This window comes from Drosophila kikkawai, chromosome 2L (genome assembly GCF_030179895.1).
Source record: "Drosophila kikkawai strain 14028-0561.14 chromosome 2L, DkikHiC1v2, whole genome shotgun sequence".
Lineage (NCBI taxonomy): Eukaryota > Metazoa > Arthropoda > Insecta > Diptera > Drosophilidae > Drosophila > Drosophila kikkawai.
In genome coordinates, this window is record NC_091728.1 from 30,421,281 (window position 1) to 30,441,474 (window position 20,194).

General features: G+C 45.3%; 1 pseudogene; it reads left to right on the top strand.

Annotated features, from left to right (window-relative positions):
• The first annotated feature begins 2,084 nt into the window (after positions 1-2,084).
• On the top strand, positions 2,085-2,603 carry LOC121503226 (protein Pixie-like; annotated as a pseudogene).
• Positions 2,604-20,194: the final 17,591 nt, after the last annotated feature.

Below are 20,194 nucleotides of genomic sequence, written 5' to 3' on the forward strand. Positions count from 1 at the left end.
ACCAAGAGATACAAGGTGCCGCAATGGATCCCCCCGAAAATTAACAAAACCAGGCTGACCCCGAAAACACAAGTCAAATACCTCGGCATTGTACTTGACAACAAGCTGACGTGGAAGGCCAAAGTAGTAGAGAGGATAAAAAAGGCCACCATAGCGCTATATGCATCCAAGAAGATGCTTAGCAGCACATGGGGCCTCTCACCCGCTCTAATGCATTGGGTCTACATATCGGTGGTGCGTCCTACTCTGCTGTATGGAGTCTTAGTGTGGTGGCAAGCCACGGAGAAGAAAACGTATAATAAGCTTATGGAGAGAACCCAGCGGCAGGCACTGCTCTGCATATCAGGGGCGCTGAGGTAAACCCCCACCAAAGCACTCGAAACCATAATCGGTATATATCCCCTAGATATCCAAGCGCAACTGACAGCAGGAAAGGCGGCACAACGTCTGGTTGCATCAGGAACCTGGTCGCCACAAGGTTTCGGGCACAGTTCAATTGGTCGACACATGAGCAGTACATCTGACTACATGACACCCAGAACGTGCCCGGATGTAAACACAACAGTATTCATGGGACCAAATGACTGGAAGTCAGGCCAGGACCATGCTCAATACCTCAATATATACACCAACGGCTCCAAGATGGAAGGAGGAGTTGGAGCGGGCATATACTGTGCAGACCCTGAAATGAGGCTGTCGTATAAGCTACCAAGCTACTGCAGTATATTCCAGGCGGAAGTATTCGCCATCAGGAAAGCAGCAGAGTTTGCGCAGAGCATAAACCGTCCACATGAGCCGGTCAATTTGTTCGTAGACAGTCAAGCGGCGATAAGATCAATGCAATCATCAGCGGTCAGTTCCAAAAATGTACTGGCAAGCAGGGAGTCACTAGATAGCCTAAGCACGACTATGTCAGTGAGGATCTACTGGGTTCCCAGCCACCAAGGCATAGACGGTAACGGAACCGAGGACGAACTTGCAAAGGAAGGCGTTGGACTGGCGAGTGAAAGAACAGAAAACGTCCCTATCTCCCTAAGAACGCTCTAAAGCGAGCTAGAGAGACGGGGTGACGCAAGCGCAAAAAGCAGGTGGAGGAGTAATTCCGCAACCTGCAGAATATCAAAAATCATGTGCAAAGAGCACAACGAGAAACTCACCCACTACGTGCTGCACCTTCCGCGGAAGGACTGCAGAATGTTAGTGGGTATTCTTACAGGTCACTGCCTGTCTGCTGCACATGCAGTCAAGCTGGGTATTACCGACAACGCCAAATGCCGGAAATGTGATGAATCCGAGGCAATCGAAACCTTGGAGCATCTCATTTGCAAATATCCGGCCCTAACGAGGGCAAGAATGAGATACCTAGGCTCTCCAGTTCTGGCATCGCTAGAAGATGCCTCTAGGAGAAAGCCAGGCGAACTCCTTGCCTTTGCGAAAAACACCTTGATATTCAAGGATCTCGAAACCCGCATAAATAGTCTCTAGGTCCATCCAGGAGTTTCCCCGGATAGCTATGGGCCATATTGGCCTATGTGTGGCCCCTCGAGGGCCGTCCGGTCTAACCTAACCTAACCTAATCCATGGTGACGTGGAAAGTGCTGACTTGCTGGATCAGCTTTTTTTACCATTAGTTTTGCCCCACTTAACTGCATGACCCCTTTAGAATCCTCTGTGAAAATTATATTGATTTGTACACCATAACATCTAATGTTGTTAGCCTCCCAAAACTAAGAACTTTAATCTTAACCCACTTAGTACGCATGCAAGCAACCAACCCGGCAGCACGCCAGTAGTAGTTTCCTCGCATCCTTTGGAGAATACTTCACCAAGATGCTCGAGGACAACCTGAAGGCGCTGGTCAAGTCCCAGTATATGAATCAGATCCCCAAGGCGGTCCGCGGCGCTGTCGGTTAGTTGCTGGACAAGAAGGACGGTCGCGACCTGCAGACAAAGATCTGCAACATGCTGGACCTTTCGCAAATTCAGGATCGAGAGATCTCTCCGTCCGCGAAGGCATCAACATTTTCCTTGACGGCTTCGTGCCAACCGAGAACGTGCGCTTCCGCACGGAGTCTTACTTCCAGAACCATGTGCGCCATCTGCTGCACGACAAGATCCGTGACGCGTACGTGCATCCTCAGTTCATTGCCGATGTGATGAAGCCGATGAAGATTGAGGAGATTATGGACCAGGAGGTGCAGAAGGTGCGTGGCTTTAGCTCTGTGTTTGGGCAAGCCAGCAGATGTCTACCTCATTAACGAGCCCTCAGCCTACTTGGACTCGGAGCAGCGTCTGGTGGTGGGCAAGGCTATCAAGCGGTAGATTCTTCTGCTGAACGGCATGAACCGATTCCACGAACTGCTCGGCATCACCTTCCGAAGCGACTCCAACAACTTTAGGCCCCGCATCAACAAGAACAATATATGCTCGACTCGCTCAAGGATACGGAACAGAAGTGATCCGGCCAGTTCTTCTTCCTGGAGGACAAGGCGTCGAACCAAGACAGCAGCAACAGGATTCAGCACCTTTGTTTTCCCTCGTTCCCTCTGCCCTTCAGTTTATTTTTAAATTCAACAAACACACCAACATTTGCTTTCAACTAACAGTTAGTTATTGTTTTCGATATTTTGAGGATTGTTTGTAATCGAATTAAAGTGAGTTTTATATACGTTTATATACAGCGAAAAATAAATAGTGAGCCCAAAAAAAATATCATATAGCTGCCATAGAAATGATCGTTAAATCTAGAGAAAAACGCTAAGCGGTGAGTGTGAAAGTGAAGTTGTAACTGTAAGCCTGAAAAACAATATATAATATGTTTTTTAATAAAAGTAGACATATCTTTGTATTTGATCGGCATATTTGTATTGTTCACGCATAGACGGCGTGAGAGCAAGCTCCGGTGTCTGTAACACCGCTCAAGATAAGTAACCATCTCAATACTTCTGACGGTCATCGAAACCGACTAGACCTCGAGTCTGAAGAACTTTGCAAATTAAGTCCAAATTTTTTATCCGAAACATATTGTAAAAATTTGAAATAAGGTACTGATAAATTTGAATTCGGGGGGTCGGCAGACCATGGTTGCTGCCACTGGCTCTAGTCGCAATAGAAATCGAAGGTGGCCGGTTGGCCTGTGGCATCAAATGTAGAAATATGTTGATTGGGATGAGAGGGTAACTGCCCTCATCTCACCCGCTGGCCTAGAGAATCAGTCAGGGTATCAAATCAATAATTAGTTAACGGCGGTTGCCGGAGTTCCTTTTAGCGAGCTTTGGCATTTTTATTTATCTATATATATGTAAGATGGGTTGATAACCCCGCTTAGCTGGTTCTTTATTATAGTAGTTTTTTTAATTTTTTTTTAATTTAATTTATTGGTAAATAAATTCCTAACGCTACAAGTTTAAAACTTATAAATTAGTGCGATAGTCACAACGGGTCAATTTTTAAAAATTTCTTATCTGTCTTAAAACTACACAAGATTGAAATACATGTATATCTTATTCTAACAATTTGAATGTCCTTATGTTATAATTGAACATTTATTTTATTATGTCTAGTTTTCATTTCTATAAAACTTTAGTAAATTATTCTTAAATTGCGGCGTGCTTCTTATTGTTTTTAAATTTTGAGGAAGTTCATTCCACAAGCGAATAGTGTGAATAAAAAAGTGGCGTTCAGAAGACGAAAGATTATGACGAAAATTAATGAGATTATTGGTTCTTGCTGATGTTCCAAATTTTAGCTTTTCAAATAGATAACTGGGCTCTCTTGTATTTATTACCTTATGCAAAAGAATTAAATTTCTGGTATTGCTCCAGATTTTAAAGTTAAATCCGTATATGCTATTGGCCATTGCCGTAATGGGATCACCTCGTCTAATATTGAATATGTATCTTGCAATATTGTTAAATGCAACGTTTAATTTGTGTTGGGAGGCAGCATCACAGTTCCCGAAAATTTCTATCCCATAACTTAGAGAAGGTATGAGATAAGCCTTTGCAATCATAAGCCGCATATCAGCCGATAGGTACTTTTGTGTCATGTAGAGTTGCCTAAGTAGGCCGTATATTTTCCCGGATACCCTTATGACATGTGCACTCCATGAAAGGTTATTAGTCATAGTAATACCTAGATTAACAACTTGCTCAACATACTCAATACAGCCATTATTAACACGAAGACGAGGAAGATTTGGAATATTCGACGATCTTTTACTAACAATTAAACATTTACATTTTGACGGATTAAGGGAGAGTCCATTCATGTTTGCCCACTTACTAATATTTGACAATTCAAGGTTACATACATCTACACAGTCAAAAATTCTAGCAACAGGACAACTAACGTACATTTGAACATCGTCAGCATACATATGAAGATTACCATTGGTTAGTACACTCGGGAGGTCATTCACGTACATAGAAAACAGTAGTGGACCAAGAACAGAGCCTTGAGGTACACCTCGCGTCAAGATCATATCGTCAGATGGTCCAGTGTCAGTGATCACAGTTTGCGATCTGCCATATAAATATGACGAAATTAATCTAACAGCAGTGTCCGCGAATGAGAAGAACTTTGAAAGCTTCGTACATAAAATTTCGTGGTTAACCGTGTCAAAGGCTTTGCTAAAGTCCAAAAGAGTTAATAACGTCACATGTTTGTCATCAAGTTTTTGTCTAATGCTCTCAGTTATATCTATTATTGCAGTGGTACAGCTTCTAAATTGTCTAAAGCCAGATTGGTTATTGCACATTAGGGTGTTTTGTCTCAGAAACCAGTTGATCTGTTTGGCCAATAGTTGCTCAAAGACTTTCGATAAAAATGGCAGTATGGATATCGGCCTATATTCGCCGTTAGTTTTTGGGACAGGAACAATTTTGGCTGATTTCCAGCAGATAGGGAAACTAGACATAGTCAAAACAGAATTGAACACATATGTTATTTTGTCTAAAATCTTTGGCAATATAATTTTTATAAATTTGGGATGAACATTATCAAGCCCAACAGCACTAGATTTTACAGAAAGGACTGATTCTAGAACGTCACACGGCGAAACACACATAAAACTAAAGCTATTATCACAGATATTATTCACAGTCATGTCCAAATAAGGGTTAGTCAATGTTTCAGGTACGTTTGATTGCAGGAATTTTCTGTTGAGATCATTGGGGTCTATGTCTAATTTGCTATTGTGATTTGATTTTCCGATTCCCAACATTTTAAGTTCTCTCCATTTTTGTTTCATTGTCATTGTACTGGTAAATTTTTGAGCGAAATAATTGCTCTTTGCATTGGCAATCATCAAGTTAGCAGTCATTCTCAAAGACTTAAATTCGTCATAGTAACTTGCAATTTTGTATCTTTTCCAGCGTCTATAGGCAATATCGCGTCGATTGATCATTGCAGCAATACCATTATTGAACCACAGATTATCTTTGGCTTTAAGAACCTTTTGCTTAAGTGGCACAAACCTTTCGTACATTGAGTCAATGCAGTACGTTAAATAATGCAGTTGGGAGTTAACGTCACTAAAATTGTACATAGGGTCCCAATCATAAGAATCCAATTCATGACTTAGAAGTTCAAAGTCAATGTTCCTAAAGTCCCTATAGAAAATTGTATGGTCAGTACAGTTAGGGTTAAATTCGTACGTCATATATATTAGGTCATGTTTTGAGAAAGCCGGCACTGAGACCTGGTCATAAAGAAGAATTCTGTCTGTATTGCTGACAAAGAAAACATCTAGAAGTGTATTTGAATTCGTCGTAAAATGTGTTGGTAGAGTCTTATTTACTAGTTGTAGTCCAAGACTTTCCATTTCAGAGTTTAATTGTCGTTCCCTTAGCATATTACTATTCAGGTCCCCAGTTATTAAAACGTCAGAGTATTCAGAACATAAAGAAGATAACTCGTCAATAAATTCACTACAGTCAATCGTTCTGTGTGGCCTGTAGACACATCCAATGAGCATATTCGATGAGTTTCCACGCCCATGTACTTCCAGGAAAAGATATTCTATTGAACTGCCAGAGGGTTGTTTGATTACTAATTTGGTTTTTAAAGTTTTCCTAATATAGATGGCAACCCCTCCAGCATGCCCCTCGCGGTCAGATCTATAAAGGTCATAACCTTCACATTCAACTAGGACATCACTAAGTTGAGGGACAAACCAAGTTTCACTAACACACACAACATCAACATTAGATTTAATAAACAAATACCGGAACTCATCAATTTTTTTGCATAAGCTTTGAGCGTTAATATGGCATATACGCAACCCTTCTTTTTGTTTTGCAAGAACCCTAATTATTGCACTACTACTCGCTCTGGATGCTGTTAAATCAAAGCTATTGAATTAAAATAATAAATTAAACACACACGCAATTTAAGAACTATAAAATAATTACAAAAGAATTCTATTAAACTGATCTCTCTTAAAGAACTTAGCCTATTAAACCTACATAAGAGACAAATACTAACGAAAAAGAGTTCCCTCTCTTAGTTGCTCTTCGGCATTTCCAGCAGACGAGATATCCAGAGATAGCGATGTATTAGCTTGCAGGTCGTGGAGCTTCTGCATGCTATCAATTCGCATTATCTCTGCGTCGGCTCCCTCGTATTGGGTGACATGGACGACCGCCCGTCGTGTAAACACCCAGTGCAGACGCTTAAGCTTTTTTAAGCGCATGGCCTCTTTGAAGATAGCATAGTTCTCTCTTGAAAGCTGCTCATTTAAGTAGAGGGCTGCCGGGGAATTGATACCCAAAAGTTTTAGGTTTAGTGGCTGCTTAAATTCTTTTCGGTATGCACCAGCCGCACGCAGCATCGCGGCCTTATCTCGCACGTGTTCAAATTTAATAATAATGGCCGGATCCACGGCTGGATTAGATCTCCGCGGCTTTATCCGGAAAATATCGCGGATCTTAGGCGGTGGCGTGAGTTTCAGGCTGAAGCATAGGGAGTGAATCAAAGTTTTTAAATTTTCGCCTTCACCATAGGGGACTCCGTGGACTCGCAAGTCTGCCGCGATGCAGGCGTTAGCCTGAGTAGCCACCTGAGCCTCCACTTCTCCGAGACGCCCACCCAAATGTTGAGCCTCCTGAGCAGAGGCCTCCAGCTGCAACAACCGCTTTTTCAGCTGCTCCACACCGGCGACTTCTCTTTCCAGCTGGAGCACCCTTTGAGTGAGTTTTTCAATGGTCTCACTCATCACATTTACCTTTTCGCCCAGCTCTTGTAGTATGCGGCTTTCGGATGTTTGAACCGCATCAGTTATTGTGGCTGATATACTGGCTGTTTGTTCGGCTAGCTTGCTCTCGATGATGTCCAGTAATTTAGGACACGGTGCATCAGAGGGTCGATCCTTCTTCAAGTCCGTGGACGTAGCTTCACGCTGGCGCTTGGGTGCTGGAGCCATTTGTTTGTGTGCGTGCGACGGATTATGCTTTGTCTTCTGTGTTCTTCCTTGCCCACTTCTGTTTGAGTGTTTTATGTTTCGTTTGCTTGTTACTTCGCGCGCAAACAAAAATTATTTTTGCACTTTTAATTATTTTTATAGTGTTTTTTTTAAAGTGTTTTTCAATCGGTTCAGATAAAAAACTGAGTGATTTTTGGAATTAAATGTATTTTCCACCACAATAAGTGAGATTACAAAGGATTTTAATTATTTTCACGGAGCGGTCATAAAAATACGTCTTTCTCTGACTTTCTCTCTGACTTTCTTTTCTTAATTATATTTATTTTAATTATTGCAAGTTTTGCGTCTTCTCTGCTTTTTTGCTTTTCAGCTTTCGTTTTTGTTCTTTCTGCTGTCGTATCTGAACTGCTTTACTGCCTGCTTTACTGCCTGTGTCCCCTGTCACCTCCCAGCTCTTAGCCTGCTCCGTTCAATACCCTTTTTTACATATATAAAAGAAAGTCGTGTTAGTTACACCACTAAAAACTCAAGAGCGGCAGAACAGATTTGGGTGAAAATGGGTAGGGAGGTACCTTTACTTTTTTATCCCGTTCGACACTATAAAACGTAGTATAACAAAAAAGAATCAGATCATAACAAAACGCTATCTTGCATACAATGGAATTATTTTTAAATCAATCGATACTGTTGTTGATGAAAATAAAAGTGTGAATTTTCCAACTGAATTTTTAAATTCACTAGATATACCACGTCAAGTATGCAACGGTACGCGTTTGGTCATCAAAACGATCACCGGAAATATTCTTGAAGAAACCATTTTAACTGGGAAGTTTAAAGGAACAGTGGTTTGTTGCCACGTATTCCAATGATACCGTCAGATTCTACCATACCCTTCAAAAGGCTACAGTTTCCAACTCGTTTGTCTTTTGCCGCATCTATAAATAAGTCTCAAGATCAAATGTTCATTTGTGGTTTACATTTGGAAAATCCGTGTTTTCATAGCATTCTCATGTGTAGGAAAACCGTCGAATATATTTGTGTAAGCTAAAAACAGGTTAACCAAAAATATTGTGCACCGATAAGTGCTAAATTAAATTGAAATTATAAGTATTATATTTATAATTCAAATAATAAATATTACTTATTTAAACTATGTTTGCAGTATAAGGACAGCTCTTGCCAGTCAGACCTGCAATCGGATCTTAATAACTTTCAAGCATGGTGTCGTGCTAATTTATTACATCTCAATAGCTCTAAATGCAAGCTGATGACATTTTCACGTGTCACTCCCCAGTTTGCCACTTATATGCTAAATGATTGCGTTCTTGAAAGAATATCTCTTGTTGATGATTTAGGCGTTCGCTTAGACCCTAAACTTTCGTTCTCTTAACATATCTCGTGCATGGTTGATAAAGCCAGAGTCATGCTCGGTTTTATTAATAGGTGGTCGAAGGAATTCGATTCACCACAAAAGAACTTCTTACTTTTCGCCCTCCGAGGCCTACCCTGGGCTGCTGATGAGAGACTACCATCCTATTCTAGTAGACTTATATTAATTAACTTACCCTCGCTAGCTAACCGTAGAACGATGCTTGGTGTCGTATTCCTTAATAACCTAATAAACGGTGATGTTGAGAGCCCCTTTCTTTTAGGGCAGCTCAATTTCCACGTTCCTCGACTAACATCTAGAACCCATATCCCCTTAGTAATAAATCAGGTTAATTCAGTGCAAAAATGCCCACTTTACAACAAAATGTTGTGGCGAAACGGTTAAAGTTAGCTTAATGAATTAAATACCATATAATAACACAGCATTTATACAATTTTTGTTAATTTTTGTATTAAACAAGAAGGAAGGAACTTCGGCACGCCGAAGTTTGTATACCCTTGCAGATTGCAATTGGATCATTAAGAATCGAGCCATTCTGGTTAAATAATTAAAAAATATATAAAATTTGTATATTTATACATAGCATAAATAAAATGCTGAAAACACATACAAAACAAAGTTTCATTACATTTTACCTATACTTATTATGTTTACAGTTTGACGGTTACAGTTGTGACGGTTAGGTCATTCCTCGGGGCTCAAGGATGGCCAGGGTTCGTCTCAGAAATTTATTTGTTGTCTGAGGTGGTTGCTGAAAGAGATGCCGACCCGGTCCCAGAGTAGAACGCCGAGAAATATGCCGTAACTATAATTATATGTTTATTGCCTCGAATATTACAACTGTTCAAAAGATTGGATTTAGCCTGCTGCCGCGGGTAGTCGCTCTGGAATGCCGCACTTCAGGGTCAGGTTCATCCTTCCCGCTCGGGTCGACAGTGTCGGTGAAACGTCGATGCGCGGATGCCCCTCAGATCTCCTAGAGTGAGAATAACTGGTGGAGGCCCTCAGGTCTGCCAGTTAGTGGAATAACTTGTTAGCGGAGACCCTGAGATCTTCCAGTTAGTGAGCAGATTTGTGGAGTCCCTAAGGTCTTCCAATCTTTAGAAGTGTGTAGCGGCCCTAAGGTCGTCGAAGATTGAGAAGTTGGGGAGGCCCTAAGGTCTTCCAAGTTCAAGAAGTTTGGGAGAGGCCCTAAGGTCTTCCAAGTTCGAGAAGTTTGTAGAGGCCCTAAGGTCTTCTAAAAGAGAGAAGTTTGTAGAGGCCCTAAGGTCTTCTAAGTTTGTAGAGGCCCTAAGGTCTTCTAAAAGAGAGAAGTTGTTAGAGGGCCTAAGGTCTTCTAAAAGAGAGAAGTTGTTAGAGGTCCTTAGGTCTTCTAAGTTTGAGAAGTGCACGGAGGCCCTAAGGTCTACCAAGATATATAGAGACTTATAGGGAGGCCCTTAGGTCTTCCAATATTGAGACGTACAGAGAGTCCCTAAGGTCTTCCACAAGTTATAGACGTAAGATATGGTCGGGGTCCGACTATGGGTTACCGCTTACCAATATACCTTACTTAACCGTGCTCCTTGGGTGACTCCTTCCTGTTGGCTTCCCCTTAGCTCCGGGTAGAGGACTTGGCCGATCGCTGGCCGAAAAACTGAATGCTTTCCAAGGGCTGAGGCTCGCCTTATATAGGGCTCTGGCAGGGTCGAGTGTGACCGCCGCACCCGAAGATATTTTGCCATAATAGTGTGGCCAGGCCCTTCCTGGGCCAGTGTGACCATTTGGGCGCGATCATGGCGCGCGCGCTCATTCAATTCAAATCTATTCCATATTCTATATTCATTGTTTTCTATTGTGTATTCCTTATTTTATATCTTACGTATATATTTGTGCGCGTCTGCGCGTCACACTCCCCCCTCGCTTCGGAGGCGGTGTGATACCGCACCGTAATCATTTTCCTCTGTCGAATACGCTTCTCCAGGATCCGGTGGTGCCCTCCGATTGTACCACCTGCCGTTGTATCTTCCATTTTTCTCCCGGTTCATCTTCTTGGGCAAGTCCCGTGCCGTATGACCTTAGTTCTCCTGATGAACTTGTCCGTTGCCATTTCCTCTTGCCCCTTTCCGTTGTCTGTATCACCGTGCCATCGTTGCCTGGGGTTGCTCGTTGCAGTTTTGCCCCTGCCTCTACTTCTGCCATCGTCTGCTCCTTTCTGTCTTGCCCTTCATGCTCCACTCCGTAACGTTCCTGCTCTCGCCGTCTTTTCCGCTCCTGTTCCTCTGCCCACATGGCAACCTCCTTTGATTGGTCCATGATTCCCGTGTCCATACCGTCTTGATCGACCTCCCTTTCGGCTTCCTTTGGTTGTTCTGTGTCCCCTTGTCCATCGGTTGACCGCATATACAACTCGCTCTTTCGAATTCCGAGTGTGTTATACGGGTCTTGAATCTCCTGGCCTGTCTGCTCTGGTCCCATCGTCGCAGTTCCACAGCACTCCTTATATCCCTCGCTGATCTCCGGGGTGAGTCTTTGCTGTGCCTGGTCGAAAACCGATTCCGATTCTATTATCTCGACTATTTCCGCCAGTTTGAGGAATTCGATAAGTGTCTTAAATTCCGATCTTCTCGTATACCACTTTATCTCGCTTTTACAATTTACGTAGATACGGTCCAAATTTTCCTCCTCTGTTAAATCTGCAAATCTCATCATTTGCCTTAAGCTCATTGCGTATTCCCTCGCCGACTCCCACTCTTCTTGCTTACGCTGCGCAATTTTCTCCCTCAACTGCTCCTTGTACCTTCGTGGTAAGAAGTACTCCACCAGCTCTGATGTCAGCTTTGCCCAACTGTCTTTTTTGACAGGGAAGCAGATCCACCAGTCGATTGCTGCGTCTTCCAAAAGCGAAGGTACTCTTCCCCATCGCAATCCAAGCGGACCGGGCGCTGAAGCTGCTGCAGCGTCAGAACCCGGATATCCCAACCGCGGACTGGAAGGTTCTGCACGTTGCGGCCCCATCACCCAAGCAGGGGGCCAAAGTGCAGTCCTCCAGATAAACAAGGAGGCAGAGGACATCCTTTATCCCAGATACGGGAAGATGACGTGGGGCATGGGTAGCGTATACCTGCGCCTCAAAAAGCGCCACCCCGGGGGTAAGGATGCTCACACCCTGAAGGCAGATGTGGTGGAGAAGGACCTAGGTCTGGAAACCATCGTGGATGCCGACCGGGAAATGACGATGGATGAACCCGACGAAGGAGGACGGTGACCTGACCGTAGTAGTCAACCCGTCGTATGGAGGTGAGCCCAGTACCCATGACACTCAGGGTGCTGCAGCTCAACCTCCATAAGAGCAAGGTCGCGTCGGCGGAACTCCCCATAGCCATGGAGCAAATTGTGTCGGTATTTTGGTATATTTAGCGCTGAGTTGCTTCGCTTTTTTGCCAGAGTCGCAGCCGATCTAAACGGATTCTGATTTATGAAAGATAAACGCAGTGCGTAGTCATAGTGTAGTTGCCTACTCTGGGCAGCTTCAGAAGTTGTAGACTACTAAAAAGGTGAAAATAATAGACACCTGACAGGTAGCGATTTACCTGTACCACACAAAACTACAATTTCTTGAAATTAGGATAAGAGTTAATGAATGTAACTGTCATTAAAAAAAAATCATGACCATTGGTTATGTTGTTTTTGTGTAATTATACCTGAAATTCGACTAATTTACCTATTTTTTGTTGTATGACGCATACACGGCTAACAATTTCGACTTTGAATGCTCATATCTTGCACAAAAAAAAATCTGAACATTTTTTTGGTTACAGATTTTAAATCCCTGGGAAATTCTCTGTCGAATTTGTATCGCTTAAAACTATTTCCTATTTTTTTAAACGGCTTTTGTTCGAGAGGCGCTACTGTGCGACGCCCCCGTTGTTTTTCTGGTCTACTTTATGCTTGCGCCGTGGGAATTTTCCTCCTGATCAACAGCACTGTTTTACTTATACAAGGCAAAGAAGCGCCGCCCCCAACATTTTGGTCCTTTGAACCGGATTTTTTGTATTCCGGATATTTTTTCAGTGGTCCGAACTTTCAATTTCGTTCACGCTGCTGCAAGATTTTCCGTGTCGACTCCAAGTCCGAGTTTTCCTGACACAATAGCAGTTCTCGTCAATTTGTGGAAATTTTCTATCCGCCTCCGCCTCTTTCGATTCTCGGTTCCTCCGTTTCTCCGGTGTACATACACACATACTCGCGCGCCAAATATCGGCATCTCCGCGAAAACCAAAAGGCAAAGTGAAATTTTGTGGTGAAGGATAAGAAAGGCATAACTAATATTAGGCATCCGGAAAGTAATTGTTTCGAGAGTTCCCTGTCCGCCAAACAGTTCGCCGCTGCCGCGATTTTTTTGTGTACCATTTTTTTTCTCCACATAATTTGTGCTGTTCCGCCAATCTAAATACAGTGCACTTCTCGAAGCTCCACTGTGCAATAAAAGCCCTACACATACACATATATGTCCATATGCATGCATGCCCATAATATATATATTTTCTGCCTCCCACACAGGAACGACCCATAAATAAATTATAAAAAATGTAAATAAATTCAATTAAAATATATATATACAAAAACCTCGACAAAACAACAAACGTTTATGACAAAACGGCAAATCAATTCACGGGCGCGACTACGAGTGTGTTTTTTTTTCGCCTTTTCCAAATTAACCGCCAGCGGCCGTGTTTTTTATTGGGGTTGTTTTGCCGGCGGCAGAACCCAGTGCCCGTGTTCTTCCAAACGAAAGCCAAGGTTTTAATTCCACATTTCCGGCTCCGTAATAATTTTCCGAATTATTAATTAATTATTTGTGGCCAATGATTTTCCGAATGTTAATTGATTATATACGGCCAATAATTTTCCAAATTATTAAATAATTATTTGCGGCCAAAAATTTTTTTTTCGAATTATTGGTGGATTAATTCATTATTGCGGGAAGAAACCAAACATTCGTGGGTCGCTGTGTAGTCCTGTTCTGAGCCGACCAAAGCCGGATACAACTTTCTCATCCGAGACACCTAAATACAGAATTTTTGTTCCTCGACATTACGGTCGACGTTCGTTGTTTTATTTATTTTTTGTCCAAGTCGGCGCCTGACGCCCTTACTCGAGTGATTTCCTCCTTCACGAGTTTTCGTCAATTTTTTTGCTCGGTGGTGCCCGAGGCTCTCAGAACCTGAGCCCGGCGTTTATTTCTCGAATTCACCCGCGGCATCCACTGGCAGTGTGACCGTAAGCGAGCACATTGTATTCTCTCCGGGTGCGGTATTTTCTGCGATTTTTTGTACTGCATAAATTTCTACAATTCCGCTGCTTCTGGCATTTCTTATTTCGTCTCCTGTGCCAAAGTGATCCCAGGTTAACTTGTTTTTCCGTCACGTTTTCGAATTATTGTTTCCGGGACTCGTCCATTTTTCTGCGGCAACCAACTGATCGGCGACCCATTCGAGTTCAAGAATGCCCACGGGAGACGAGAAGAATCTTCCTCCGATCCCATTAATTAGTCTGGAAAGGTCCCAGTCCGTATCTCCTCAGCCTTCTCAATTACAGACAAAGCCTGGCTCTGCCATTCCAAGGGCAAAAAGTCAAGAGGCATTCGACACCTCCCCCGGTCCCTCATCCAGACTTACTCGGTCGGTATCCAAGATGGCTGAAACCGCATTAGACATCGCCTCCCGCCTCCCATTTCACTCAGGATTCCGTCACACCGAAGTTTTCACTGGTGATTATCTTCGGTGGCCCACCTTTAAAGACCTTTTTACTGCGATATATATCCACAACTCGTGGCTCACACCGGTGGAGAAGTTGTTCCACTTGTTATCCAAAACAAGTGGCGAAGCGCACGCCATCGTTTCCAAAGCCCCGCTTCATCTCCACATGGAGAAGCCTCACCGACCGCTTTGAAAATCGGCGGTTATTGGTTAACAGCCAGTTGAAAATTCTCTTCAACATTCAGGCTGTCTGAAAGAGCTACAAGGCACCATCCAAAGTAGCCTGACAGCCTTTGAGATGTTCTCTATTCAAATCGAGGCGTGGGATTGTCTCCTAGTGTATATGGTTTCCCTAAGGCTTCCCAAAATCACACTTTCTACGTGGGAGCAATCCATTCACAAAAAGGCAGAAATCCCTACATGGAATAACTTAGACGGGTTTCTGACAGAGCGTCATCCGACTACATTAGAAGACTGCAGGTTTGCTGAACTGTTTTGCACGAGGGCACCAGCAGCGGGATTGCACTAATGCTCATAGCTGCTTTACGTGCCACAGCCGTCATCACACCCTCCTGCAACGCGGTAATCCATCCGCGACCGCACCAAGTCCGCCAGCCAGACCTCGACCCGCGCCTAATCCACGAGGCAGGGGCGATCACTCTGATGTGCAAGTGTGCCCTTATTAACATTTGCCATCTAGGACGCAGTTACCAAGCGGGAGCCTTGATCGACTGTGATTCCAAGACCACCTTTCTTACGGAGAGACTTTTCCATCAAATCAACCCACCATTCAAGCCAGTCCAGACCCAAGTTGATGATCTCAATGAGACAGTAGCCGCTCAATCCATCAAGCTGTACACTCTGTCCATTCGAGCGTCTTCCAGGTCCGGGCTGCAGCTGGACGGCGCTAAGAATAATATTTTCGGATCTCTTCTGGCGCTCTGAAGCCAAGTTTCTACAGCAGATACGAGCGGCGTGTCGGTGTTCTCGACACGAATTTCCATCGTGTCAAACCGTTCGTAGCACACGTTGTTGCACCTCTCCGAGTAGCCACTGGATCCGCGCCAGTCGCGTCAGGAGGCGCGACGGTCCCGGAGCGCCGGCGCCCGGCCCCGGAGTTCTTCAGCAGCTCCTCGTCCGGCACTCCAGCTGCTCTTCGGCCCTCGTCTGCCCTCGTTCGGCCACCGTGGGATCCAAGGCCGATAACAATGTCCATCTCGACGTCGCCTTCAAGATTGAACCTCACGTGCGCATTTACACACCAGTCCGTAAGCTGAGCGAGGCGGTGCGGGCCCACTTCCGGGACATCACGCTAGCCGACGAGCGGTTCTATTTACCCGCGACGATCTCCGTGGTCCTGGGTGCAGACATGCATCCTCGTGTAATGCAGCCGGGTTTCCTCAAAATTCACGGGGGACTCCCGGTGGCCCAGTGCACTGTTTTCGGATGGGTCGTGTCCGGCGCCTGTCATCAGCCATAATGACAACGGACCCACTGCCCACTGCTGGCTGAGCGTTCCGCTCTCGCCCCTCTTGCTCTCCCACGCTCGTACTCTAGCGCGGGACTCGGGCTTCGTTGCCGAATTCCTCGATCGTCCGCTGCCGATCTCCCGCTTTAGCTTTAGCGAAGTAATGCGGACGGGAATTTTTCCTCCAGCCACAACCGCCACTTTTTCCAAGGGAAGAAGCGCCGTCCTCAACAATTAAATTTTACCTATGCCTAGATTTACAGTTTGACAGTTACTGTTTTACACTCGCAGCTTTCCATTTTTCTGTACATCTACCGATTATTTCTATGGTAGCTAAATGATAAAGTCGTCAGATTTTCATAAAACTAAGACCGAAATTCTAAAATAATAAAAAAACTTATATCTCACAGTAGATAAAAATACTCTGAAAAACAATGAAGTTATAATTTCTTCTATTAATTTGCCGATCGTTCCTATAGCAATAGTATGATATAGTCGTCAGATTTTCATAAAATTAAAACCGAAATGCTGAAATTTAAAAAGTATGAAAATACGTTAAAAATAAACTAAGTTATAATTGTTTCTATTAATGTCCCGATCGTTCCTATGAGAGGTATGTGATATATTCGTTCGATTTTCATAGAATTAAAACCGAAATTCTGAAATAAGCTATATGATATGGTCGTCCGATCCGGCCCGTTCCGCCATATATAACAGTGAGGGCATTCAGGAAAAGTTTATAGTTTTATAACTTCAAAACTAAGAGACTTGTTTGCGTAGAAACTAAAAGTTCCGACCCGAAATTCATATTTCAAAGCCGGGTACCCAAGCCTGAGGTTCCAACCTCCAAACACACCACCGAGCCCAGGGAGACTGCGGCCCCAGAAATAATGCCCACTTTTTATTTTTTTATTTAATTATATTTGTATAAATATATATATTTTTTAATTATTTATTTATTCATATGCACATATTTATTATATTTATTTATCCGTTTTGCTTTGTAAGGATGTGTCTTGGGCCGGGGTAAACCTCAGCGGCCCAGGATTCCTCTCCAGAAATATTTATATTTTAGAGACGGCTAGAACATGGACGCCGAATTTTATTGAATTACCTAGGGGCAAAATGGCAGCGAAAGGGGCTCGTTTCAACGGGAAAAGTCTGACTTGATGAAATGGGAACCTTGGACGCGATTACCCTGGCGATGGCCAGGTGCTCCTCCGTTTCCTGCGCCCGCTCGGTTGCCCAGCAGCGGCGACTCTTTAGATCGGCAAAATCTCCGCCGCCCGGTATGACCCAGCGGCGATGGCGGGCAAAATGCAGATCGAAAGGGAAAGGGAGAGGGGAGGGGGAAACCTTAGAGCGCGCGATCACCCTGGCGGCGGCCAGGTGCTCCTCCGTTTCCTGCGGCCGCTCGGTTGCCCAGCAGCGGCGACTCTTTCGATCGGCACAATCTCCGTCGCCCGGTATGACCCAGCGGCGATGGCGGGCAAAATGCAGATCGAAAGGGAAAGGAGAGGGGAAAACTTGGAAACACGCGCCGGCGGCGATGAACACGTGGCCCGGGAAACCCAGCAGCCCCGATGCCCACGCCAGATCTGTGCCCGGGAGAACCCAGCGGCGACAAATCCCGCTCCCGTCCCGCTGCTCTGGCCCGGAGTTTGCCCAGCGGCCACGCGAAGTTGGTGCGGGGAACCCAGCCACCAGCTCGGCGAGTGAGTGAGCGGGAGGGGTACACTTTGGCACGCGTCAAAATAAGGGTTGATTGTTGCTACGCGGAGTTCGGTGTGCGTGAGAGGGAGAAAGCGATACTATTTTGGTCTTCATTTTATTGCTTAGCTGTATTTGGTTTTGACCATTTATTCCTAACTTAGATTTGGCTACGGCTAACGGCACCTAGCCTGGCCCTACGCCACACTCCAGAAAGCTACCCTGACATGGCTCTCAGCCGGCTCACCCGCTGTTGTCGGTGGGCGAGAACACGTGTCCGTCAGCCGAAGGCTCCTTAGGCACTCGCGTGTCCTTTTGGGACTTGGGTACTAGCTTCGATGGTTTCGAGTCCTTTTGGACTTGTCGCGGTGACCGAGTTTGACCGATCGCGTTTGCTGTCGTCAGAGAAGTGAATGAGGCCAAGTTCGGGCAGAGCCCTTGTGGCCTAATTCTGCCCGGAATTTTGCGGTGTGACGATGTCACAACACCCTATTTGTAAATTATGTACATATTAGTTAAGTTTATAGTTAAGTTAGTAATTAGTATAGGGAAATAAGTTAGGATTAGCCATATCACACACCCACACACCCACACACACACACACACACAACTGCACATTTAAGCGGGCATGAAGCCAAAGTTAATTTGCCCAAGAAGGGCCCAATTAGATTTAGATTAAGGCCGCAACGCACAGGCGTATACATTTTTTCAACACGAACTGTAGCGACCACGCTAAAGACATTTCCCCTCTCCGCTGCCGACGCGAACAGCAGCAGAGGCAGCGACATTTCCCCTCCGACGATCGTGCGTGTTTACGTTTTGGTCGTGCGTATTTACATGCCGATCAAAACATAAACAATAACAATAACAAAGCCGGCGGCCGAAAGCTGCGCTGCCCGGACATTTTTGGCAGAGACGAGGCGACAAGGGCTTTGCAAGCCGCGACCGCGATCACTTCTCCGACAACTGCGAACGTGAGCGATCGAAATTAGTCCCCGCGACTCGAAACTATTACAAACCGACGGCTAAGTCCAAAAGGACCCGCGTGTGCATTATCATACCAGGCTGCCGGACACGTGTCCCAGCCCACCGATAATAGCAGGTGAGCCGGCCGAGTGCCATGTGAGGGCAGATCCTTGGAGTGTGGCGTAGGGCCAGGCAGGGCATTGTAGCCGTAGCCAAAGTTAGAAATAATTGTACCAAATAGTTAAGCAATAAAGAATGAAGATCAAAGTCATATCTCTTTCTCTTTCTCTCTCACGCCGAACTCCGCGTAGTAACCGTCAACCCTTATTCTGACGCGTGCCAAAGTGATCCCCTCCCGCCGAGCTGGTGGCTGGGTTATCCCACACCAACTCCGCGTGGTCGCTGGGCAAGCTCCGGGCCGGAGAAGCGGGACGGGAGCGGGATTTGTCGCCGCTGGGTTCTCCCGGGCGCAGATCTGGCGTGGGCATCGGGGCTGCTGGGTTTTCCCGAGCTACGAGTTCACCGCCGCCGGCACGTGCTCACAGATTTTCCCCTCTCCCCTCTCCCTTTCCCTTTCGATCTGCATTTTGCCCGCCATCGCCGCTGGGTCATCCCGGGCGGCGGAGATTTTGCCGATCGGAAGAGTCGCCGCTGCTGGGCAACCGGGCGAGCGCAGGAAAACGGAGGAGCACCTGGCCATCGCCAGGGTGACCACGTGTTTTAGGTTTCCCCTTCCCCTCTCCCTTTCCCCTCCGATCTGCATTTTGCCCGCCATCGCCGCTGGGTCACCCCGGGCGGCGGAGATTTTGCCGATCGAAAGAGTCGCCGCTGCTGGGCAACCGAGCGGGCGCAGGAAAACGGAGGAGCACCTGGCCATCGACAGGGTGACCGTCCACGATTCCCATTCTCCCGAAGCCAGAGTTCCCCTTTTGAAAACGAGCCCCTTTTCGCTGCCATTTTGCCCCCCCCCCCTAGAAAAATCATTAAAATTCGGCGTCCATGTCCTGGCCGTCTCTAAAAATATAAATATTTCTGGAGAGGAATCCTGGGCCGCTGAGGTTTACCCCGGCCTAAGACACATCTTTTCAGCGGGCAGCGCAGCTTTCTGTCGTCGGCTTTGTTGTCGTCTTTGTTTATGTTTTGATCGTGTTGTTTATGTTTTGGTCGTGCTTGTATACGTTTTGATCGTGCTTGTTTATGTTTTGATCGTGCTTGTTTACATGCCGATCGTTGTTGTCGTCCCGGAGGGGACCTTTCTTTTTTTTTTTTTTGACCTTTCGCATAATATTTATTCCCGGAGGGGAAATGTCGCTGCCTCTGCCGCTGTCGCGTCGGCTTGCGTCGGCAGCGGAGAGGGGAAATGCTTGGAGCGCGGCAGCGACTGTTTAAGTGCGGCCAGTTGACGTAGGCCTACAGTCGTTCCCTAAAAAATGGCGTGTTGCTGTTGTCTAATTACTTTGTAATCTGGCCCTTCTTGGGCAAAATAAAGATCGGGC